This window comes from Crassostrea angulata, chromosome 5, assembly GCF_025612915.1.
Source record: "Crassostrea angulata isolate pt1a10 chromosome 5, ASM2561291v2, whole genome shotgun sequence".
NCBI classification, from domain to species: Eukaryota; Metazoa; Mollusca; class Bivalvia; order Ostreida; family Ostreidae; genus Magallana; species Magallana angulata.
Window position 1 is genome coordinate 58,906,726 of NC_069115.1, and position 10,382 is coordinate 58,917,107.

The window sequence follows — 10,382 nt, forward strand, 5'->3', positions numbered from 1 at the left end:
TACAATGTAATTCGCCCCAAGCCTGGAATACGATGAAATACTTTATGTAAGTAGAGTTCCACTGATGTCATCAAACTTGGGATTTTATTAAACTATATATAGAATAACGCTTTAAATATGGGTTTTACTGTTATACAATTTTACCAAGGATAATCAATCTTTCATTGAATAAATAAAACTTAGCTGTTTCTATTTTATCGTGTTGTTCGGGTCGTAGTGTAACTCATGAGTAACGTTGTATATTCGGATTATGATTGTAAGTACATTGTCTTTCACTGGATATAATAATATTTAAAATTGTCAAAGCCCACTTGATTAAAATAGTTAAAATTTCTGTCCGAATAATGTATATCATTAATTCATATTAGTTCTTAATTCTATTTGTCGTCTAGATATTAGAGTTTTGTGACCTTATTATGTACTCGACGGATTTCGACGAGATCCTTAAATTAAAATTTTAACATAGAAAAGTGATATTGTTGATTTTAATTATTATTTCGATATATATATATATATATATATATATATATATATATATATATATATATATATATATATATATATATATATCAACAATATCACACACACACACACACACACACACACACACACACACACACACACATATATATATATATATATATATATGACGAAATTGAAGTGGTTAACAGGGTTTTTTTTAATATGTACAGTGGAACTTCACTTAAAATATCATTACGTAAGTGATAATTATTGAAATTGTGATAAAGTTTAAACTTAAAACATTTGTCTTATCAAATCTACTAAACGTCTTTAATTAACTAACTTGTAGTAGTTGTTGTATAGTGATGTAAAATGCAAAATGCTGGATATCCGATTAGCCAAATTCAAATATAAATTTATAATTCAAAAACATAATATTAGCATACTGTATTTTCTCCGCTTTTCATGAAAATTCTAATATACTGCAATTTTTGAATTTATATCTTATTATTCTTATTCCAATTCTTATGAATATATATTTCTATGTAGATGGCTACGCACAGTAAAGGATTAAATTCACACCATAATGTTTAACGGACTATTAAAGAAGCAAGATACCCTTAGATTTTTGGGAAAAAATGGCAACTGTAGATATTCCTAATCCTGTGGTAACAATGAAAAATATTAGGGAAATTTGAATATATTGGGGTATAATTTTCTGAATCAACTCCATTTATAGAATTAAATATGATATGATACTACAATTGTAATAAGTTACTGAGGAATTCTAAGAATTCAATGCTTTTGTTGTCCTGTATTTTAATACTTAAATATAGACAAGATAATTAGAGACAAAAAGATTTAAAATTGACTTAGGCATGAACTTATTGCGAAGAATGAAGAAAATGCGTAGTGGGGTGCATTTCAAAGGAATTCTGAAACACGGAAACAAGTTATGAGACTTTCGTTAATCAATTGAAATAGTGCTTCTTAAATTGCTGATATTTGCGAATTTTTATCTCTTTTGACTTTATGCCCGCGTCAGCTTGCTTTGTACGCAGCAATCCATAGATCTATTAATAGATGATAAAATTTCCAGTAAAATTTGCAGCTAAATAAAGACACACGTCATACAGATTTTTGATAAGCTTGTGCCTGATCTAGTACGTAAAAACATGCCACACATTTTAAGCGGTCAATAGAACGAAATAACGTATAGGGGAAACATATTTTTTTGGGGAAAACACACATTTATTGTAAAATATGCATGATATTGTTTCACTGATTAACCACTGCCTAACATTGACACAGACAGAAGTTTAATTAATATCTTTAATTTTTTTGTCCTGATATATATATGCTTTTCATAAACCAATTTAGTTAAAAGTTCAGTTGTTATGGAATATTATTCTGGAAAAATTAACCTTAATCGAGTTCTCGTACTCGTAAGCTGTCGATCTTAACAAGTTAATTAAATTTTCTTCCTTGTTTACTTAGAATACCTTAGAGTACAAGATCGAAGAGATTTAGTTGTACATTGTCAAACAAGTCAGCGTCCTTTGGTCAGCTAGTACCCTGTAAAATCAGGCCAACAATACATGCATGTATCTGCTGCTTCTCATTCACACATTTTATAGTGCGTGGCAGTGTGGTTAATCTAATTGCTTCGTACATTTCATTGTATGAATCATGTTTCAAGTTCAAGTTCAAGTTCTTTATTCCAAGAGACAAATATCTTATAGGTTATAAATGTGTGTTATTCAAATTTAACCAGTTAATATCGGCACGTCTTTTAACCCCAAGGAACCCCAAGGAACCCCAAGGAAACCCCAAGGAAACCCAAGGAACCTCAAGGATACCCCAAGGAACCCCAATGACAAAAATTAATAAATTTTAATACCCAAGGGGTCTTATTGGACTTCAAGGGTCACCTCTTAGTACCCCAAGGGTACCCCAAGGAACCCCAAGGAAACCCGTAAGAACCCCATGGAACCCAAATGATAAAGTTATTAACCAGTGATACCCCAGGGGTCTCATTCGAATCAAAGGCTCACCCCAAGGTACCCCAGTGATAGAAATTAATAACTATTTATACCCAAGGGGTCTCATTTGAATCCAAGGGTCACCTCGTAGTACCCCAAGGATACCCCAAGGAACCCCAAGTATACTCATTAGAACCCCAAGTAACCCCAATAATAGAAATTAGTAACTAGTGATACCCCAGGAGTCTCATTATACCCCTATACCCCCACAAATGAAGTTTAAGGGGGTATATTGGTTTCACCCTGTCCGTCCGTCTGTCCGTCTCTCTGTAGATGCAACTTTGTCCCCCCTATAGAATTTTTTACTACTGCATGGAACAGTCTGAAAATTTGTACATATGTTGATCACCATCTGAAGATGTGCACCTGTAATTTTTTTAGGATCAGACAAGATTTAATGATTTTATGACAGTTTTCATTTTCCTCATTCTATATATTGTTCACTGATGTTGAAAAGTAAGGGAGGTAATCCTTACAGATTTTATTAATTTATAGCATTAAAACACCCTAAAATATATTTATATAAGATACATTCAAATGGAGGTTTTTTGTCTAAATTCGTTAACTAAATTTATCTTTTATAAGTATTCTATCAACTGACAATGCAGAATTTTTGCTTGTCAATGATAAATTCTTAGGAGCTGGCTGAATTCATTTGTCCCAAGGGGGCCATTATCTGAGCCATGGTTTAGATGGAGCATGTGTGTATGGAAAATTGATAATCTGTAAAATGGGCAGTGGCTTTGGGGCTAAATAAATAATATCATTATTAAAATAAAGAAGTGAACTATTTTTAGAAGTTGTTTAAATTTATTAGTCATGCAAGTAAATTGATGAAGTGACCCTATAGGGAATCTAATTTAAATTAGATTTATTAAAATTACTGATATGATTGTAGTGTTTCTGCAATTTTAAAATTGTTTGTAATATTAAATTTTCTTTCTTACATATTTTTACATAGTATGGTAATTATGGTAATGTTTTGGGAGTTTATTAAATTTAAAAAGCCTGTCAAAGAAAATCATATATAAAGTCCTATGGGATCAATTTTCTGATATGGAGTTCCATTGTACCATAGGCCATAGCAGAAAGTGAGGAAAATTTGAAACAACTAACTGCATCTGTTAAGACTCTTATTAGAAAGATATTCAAAGTTTTATCAACAGAAGAGCATTGCTTGGCTACCGGTATTTCCATTTACTGCAAAGGGTGGGATTATTGTCATTTTGTTGGTTTTTCATTAAAACAATTAAATTAAAAAAAATATCATCAGATACATTAATTTGTAAATATATTACTGTTATACATATGTATTTAAAGTGATAAGTACCCCAAAGAACCCAAATGAATCCCAAGTATACCAATGAGAACCCATTAAGGATACCCTTGGGAACCCCATAGATACTTCAAATAAAGTCAATGGTGGAAAGTAAATTTGATGACCAAGGCCGGTCTCATTAAAAATCAAAGGGTCACTCCTGATACCCCAAGGATACCCCAATTGTAAAAATTGATAACTATTGATACCCCAGGATACTCATTGGAGTCCAAAGGTCAACTATTGGTACCCCAAGGATACCTGTAGGAACCCCAATTGCAAGGTACCCAATTGATAGAATTTAATAACCACCCCAATGGTTGTACTGTAAAACATATTACTAATTAATACCCAATTATACCCAATTACTTAATGGAATATCATAAAAACATCTGGGCAACCCAAGGAACACTTGTGATACCCCAATACATACTGGTATGATAAAAATAATGTTTCTCCAATATCTGTTCACTTTGGATGAATTTAACAATTAGTGTTGTCAAATCGGTTGAAAATCATAATCGAGTACCGTTAATTGGCAGAATTTGTTGTCTCTTACCAACTGATGATCAGCCAATATTGAATCAGTAACAAATTATATCAAATTCATGAAATAGGGCACTAAATTTTATGTCACCACAAGGAAGTCTGCAATTCTTCCGGTGAACCATTCATATGAACACTTAATATGACAATGTTTCTTCGGTGAAATTTTCAAATGAAGTGGAGAAAGATATTGTTCAGTTACAAAGACCCAAACTTGTTTTACTATTGACATAGGGGGTGTTACCCTTATTGGAGTACTTTTGAGAAGTGATCATGGAAGTGTGGAGTGGGGCTATCTCCCCTTCGTGGGTACAACACAATGGATTGACCCATTATGCGTGCAGAATGTTCACCTGAGAGGCACCAAAATACCTGTTAATTGCAGGACACCCGTTGTATATTGGTGGTAGCTCTTGGACAGGGATTAAAGGGCCAACATAACCCTTTACATGTATACACAATGGCTTCACCATCACTGTTGCAATATATTTACCTACACCTACATCTCCTTGTTTATTGGTAGACAACCCTTGTGAATTTTGGGTGTCTTCCCACTTTGCTATAATTCTGAATTTTTATGGGTGACTGATTTTAGCTAAGTGGGAATGGTGCTCAGGTAAGGGTTTCAAAGAACAAAGGATTAATTACAGGTAAATTATAGTCTGTTCAATTATTGACCTTAAGCAAATTTTTAATAATAAAAAAATAACAGGCAGTTTTTTTTAGATTATATTTAAAATAAAGTTAAAAAAATTAATTAGATACTTGTAATAGAAGTAAATTTTGATAATTAAAAAGGGTTTGTTCTATCATGATTGATCGTACAAGCTAATTTTTATTTCATGTAAAATTACTCAATATTCATTCTTTTGAGGAGAAGGAAAACTATGACATTACTACCCCTTCTATGTCCCTTATCAAGAACCTTGAAAAAATAAACATTATATGGTTCAAGTTTTGGGCTGTTGATTTTAATAATGAAAAAAACTATAAATGTTAATTTTATAAGAAATGCAGAGGAATTATCACGTACATCATACAATTTGGCTATAGTGTTTATGATATAAAAGAATTAAATGCTCAACAACATGTACATTTAGGACTACATTTTCAGACTGATGGAACTATTTCAATATTTTACCCATGAAATTCAGAAAAATTCTTGTAAAAGGACTATATATATGATATGGGCCTAAAATGGCCCCCTAAAATGAACATCATCATTTTTCTTTGTACCGATATATATGTGATGTTTTTACATAATGTTCATTTTGATTCAACTGCCCAGAATTTAGAAATATGACATCGTAAAGACAACCTTTTCCTGCCATTTTGCATTTTTAGCAAAAACATGATAAAACAGCTTGTTTTCAAGCAGTTTTTCTTTCAGAAAAAAATAAAGAGAATGCTTGAACAAACAAAATATTTTAATCAGAGGTGTATCTAGCCAAGGCTAATAAGTGACAAAAAATTTTTCCCTGTTCAAGCATGCCCTCTATATTTCCCTTTCATAAAAAGATAAGAAAAATGTAAATTTTTGACTGATTTTGATTGAAATAGCGTCACTTCTGACGTCATTTTCTGCCAGTGAGTGCAAAAAAATCAAATAAATAGGTGAAAAATAAATTTTACATCAACCTTTCTAAAATATAACATAACATATTATTGTACCTGAAACACTTTAAAAAATTGCGAATAATGGGGGCCAAATTTAACTCATATCATATATATAGTTCTTTCGTACTTCAAATCACCATCTACCAGTTGAAGTGGGAAGATGGGAAGGTATCCCATTAAATGAAAGATTTTGTCCTCTCTGTTACAAAAAACGTATAGCCGATGAATTTCATTATATTTTAGAATGTAATGCAATATCACAAGTCCGAAACAAATTTATAGACAACAATTTTTCGGCTAGACCAAATGTGTTTTAAAGTATTACATATTAGGGTATCCTTGGGGTTGTATGGTGTATCAAGAGTTATAAATCTGTATGATTAGGGTATCTTTTGGAGTTCCTTGGGATTTCTGTGGGGTTCCCTGGGATTCTTAGAGGTGTATCTGGAATACCAATGAGTCCCCAGGGTTATCAAGAGTTTTACATTTGTATTACAATGTATTAGGTTATCCTTGGGGTTCTATGGAGTATTAAGAGTTATGATTCTGTATTATAAGGGTATTCTTGGAGTTCCTTGAGATATCCATGGGGTTCCCTGGGATTCCTAGAAGTGTATCTGGAATACCAATGAGTCCTCAAGGTTAATAAGAGTTTTAAATTTGTATTATTAGGGTATCCTTGGGGTTCTATGGAGTATCAAGAGTTATGATTCTGTATTATTAGGGTATTCTTCGAGTTCCTTGGGATATCCCTGCATGGGGTTCCCTGTGGTTCTTACAGGTGTGTCTGGAATACCAGTGAGTCCCCAGGGGTACCAAGAGTTTAAAATTTGTATTATTAGGGTATCTTTGAGGTTCCTTGGGGTTCTATGGTGTATCAGGAGTTATAAATCTGTATTATTAGGTTATCTTTGGGGTTCCTTGGGGTATAATTGGGGTACCAAGGGTAAGGGGTGACCCTTGCACTCTAATTAGACCCCCTTGGGTATCAATAGTTATTTATTTCTGTCATTGGGGTTTCTTTGGGGTTCCTTGGGGTTTCCTTGGGGTTTCCTTGGGGTTCCTTGGGGTTTCCTTGGGGTTCCTTGGGGTTCCTTGGGGTTAAAAGACGCACCCGTTAATATTATGGTTTTTAATACCAAAAATTTACGTGGGTGCTTTGGATTTAATTTACTGCAAACAAAGTACGTGTATGTACAAGTATCATTTCTCCAAGAGTTTCAAAGTACATGTAGTACTACGTTTTAAACCACTTTAAAATCTGTATTTTTCTTATTTAAGATAAATAAACTCCCACGCTACTTTTAGAATACAATGTATAAATTTTCCCCGTTTAAAATATTTGTATAGTAGATACTTTAGGATTCTTTTTGTTTCAACGCTATTTATTGTCCCCCGCTTTTCATCTTCCCAAGTCAATAGTTTCTGATCCGCTTCGCTATACATAAGCCCTTGTCCGGAAAGGCAGAGTTGGACGGGGATATAAACCTCACACTCTGGTTGGTGTCTTAAAAGTTTGCATGATTTAAGGGAAAACGTTGTTTCAAGGATAAATCTAATTGAGCATCGATAAATGTTGAACCGTTTTCAAATAATTTTTAGACAGACTAGTAAGTAATTGACGTACTGATATCGATTTATCGTCCGAATGAACCAATCTGATCACTATTTACACAACTTAAACAACCTATTTGATGACTCCATCCTTGGTATATCCGAAAATTGCATGGCTCGTATGCTTTAATCTTATATGATTTATAATAAATTAACTTGCTCTTCCTATTTTTTTTTTAAGTGCCAGTTGGAAAACATTATTCCTAATCCAAACATAACGTTCATGGGCAACGAGCGATAAATTAAAATGGCAGAAATCTGAATATCAGAAAAAAATTATTTTGTATAACGGTTTACAAAAATAATATTACATATCTCTATAAAGAGATAACAATTCACATTATAGTACTCTTTTTTCGTTGTATTTTGAGCTCGAAACTTTTAAGAACTCGTTAAGGCTGATTAATCAAACCTGACTCTTTAAAGCTGCTCGGTCCGATTTTTTTGTAATTACAGTATCAAAATTTTTTTCATACAAATCATTTATCTTAGAAAGTTATGGACTTTCTCCTATTTACACCAGCAGAATCAGTCTCCTTTCAAAGTAAGAAATATTCAAAGTAAATAAAAATAATTTCTCTTTGGGCAAACGAAAAAACAAACCAAAATGCATCACGGGAATGTTTAGAAAAGGAAACCGCTTGGTTTCGTCCCCCGAATGATTGGGGTTATTCAATCCGCATGCTATGCATCAATAGTAAAGAAAGCAGACTTTAGAAATATTAGCGAACAAAACGTACATATGTTTATTTGTAATTTGTCTGATCATTTCGACCTTTATTTAAAGCGATGTCAAATTCGTTATACAACTTCCCAGATAGCATGAGTTTGTTGGGCCAACATTGGCTGTAGGTTGTAAGGTTGGCGTTGGCTTAACAACGTTGGGCCAACATTGGACCAATGTACACTTGACACATCTAACTTGAGTGTCAATGTTAGTTGGGAACGCAACGTTGGGCCAACATCAGGCCAATGTACACTTGACACATCTAACTTGAGTGTCAATGTTAGTTGGGAACACAGCGTTGGGCCAACATTGGGCCAATGTACACTTGACACAACTAACTTGAGTGTCAATGTTAGTTGGGAACGCAACGTTGGGCCAACATTGGGCCAATGTACACTTGACACAACTAACTTGAGTGTCAATGTTAGTTGGGAACGCAACGTTGGGCCAACATTGGGCCAATGTACACTTGACACATCTAACTTGAGTGTCAATGTTAGTTGGGAACACAGCGTTGGGCCAACATTGGGCCAATGTACACTTGACACAACTAACTTGAGTGTCAATGTTAGTTGGGAACGCAACGTTGGGCCAACATTGGGCCAATGTACACTTGACACATCTAACTTAAATTGAGTGTCAATGTTAGTTGGGAACGCAACGTTGGGCAAACATTAGGCCAATGCACACTTGACACATCTAATTTGAGTGTCAATGTTACTTGGGAACGCAACTTCGGGCCAACATTTTGGGTCAATGTTGTAAATTTACAATCAATGTCAGTTGAGACATGATATCGGCCCAACAATGATCCAACGTCTATTAATTACATTTTTTATTTCCTGATTAGTTTGTTGGTCGATTACATTTATAAAAACACGCATACCTTTTCAACAGTGGTTATATGTTTATACATCTCTTTTTATTATTCTTTTTACAATGTTTTGAGATAGAATCATTACTAAAAGCTAAATATACTGTCAATAGTTACATGTACATACTCTTTATAAAAGGAAACATGTTTAAAAATGCAAGTTTAATTTTTATTCTTTTAAAGAAGCTTAAAATTGTGAAAGCCCAAAATTAAAATGAAGATATTCTGCAAATGTATTCAGCTGCATAATATTGTTCTAAAGTGTAGAATTTAAGTTGCCGATCCTGAGATAAGAGAATAGCACATTCACTGACCAAGCAATTAAGACAGAGTTTTCTCAGCGTGAGACTGGCCAGTTTCCATGGTTATTGTGATATCTGATCTGTTGGGATGGCCAAATCTGCTCCCATTTAACATTTTGTAGGACATATCTAAACAGTTTGCTCAATGTATAGCCACAGTCAAGTGAATAAAACAGAAATGTAAGTATTATTTATCTCAAATAACTGCAGATATTTATTAAGCCAATTTCATTAACGTCTCAATAAATGTTTCTTTCATATGTTGAATATTTGTATTTTTTATTTTAAGGGAATATGTTCAAGCTGCCCCCTTCCAGTCTGACGAACTTTCAACTGACTTCGAAATTTGATGTTTTTGAAAACCGGTGTTTTATTTGGATGACTATGAACAGTTGAAGATATAAATGAAGCAAAACATACAGAAGAGAGTGAATTATTACTTTATTCTATTTTGGAGTAACTAAGTTTAAAAAGTGTGGATAGAGATTTACCCTGTGAACATATGCTAGCTAGATAACGAACGGCCGTCATTTAATTTCAAGGATTATTTTTATCATGGTTTGTGCACTCTGGATTCAAAATAAATCCATCATATAAATTGTGATATATTGTTGCATTTGTATTGTTGCACCTATATTGGAACAACATTGACCCAACATTGTGCCAGTGTTGGTCATATGTTACGTACATTGGCCCACCGTTGGGCCAGTGTTGGTCATATGTTACGTACATTGGCCCACCGTTGGGCCAGTGTTGGTCATATGTTACGTACATTGGCCCACCGTTGGGCCAGTGTTGGTCATATGTTACGTACATTGGCCCACCGTTGGGCCAGTGTTGGTCATATGTTACCTACGTTGGCCCACTGTTGGGCCAGTGT

At 33.7% G+C, this 10,382-nt stretch overlaps 1 long non-coding RNA gene across 1 annotated transcript; it reads left to right on the forward strand.

The window, feature by feature from the left end:
* The first annotated feature begins 8,417 nt into the window (after nucleotides 1–8,417).
* Nucleotides 8,418–10,104, forward strand: LOC128182940 (uncharacterized). Its single transcript, XR_008243492.1, has 2 exons — nucleotides 8,418–9,682; nucleotides 9,792–10,104. It is a non-coding gene; the product is annotated as an uncharacterized LOC128182940 (long non-coding RNA).
* The last annotated feature ends 278 nt before the right edge of the window (nucleotides 10,105–10,382 follow it).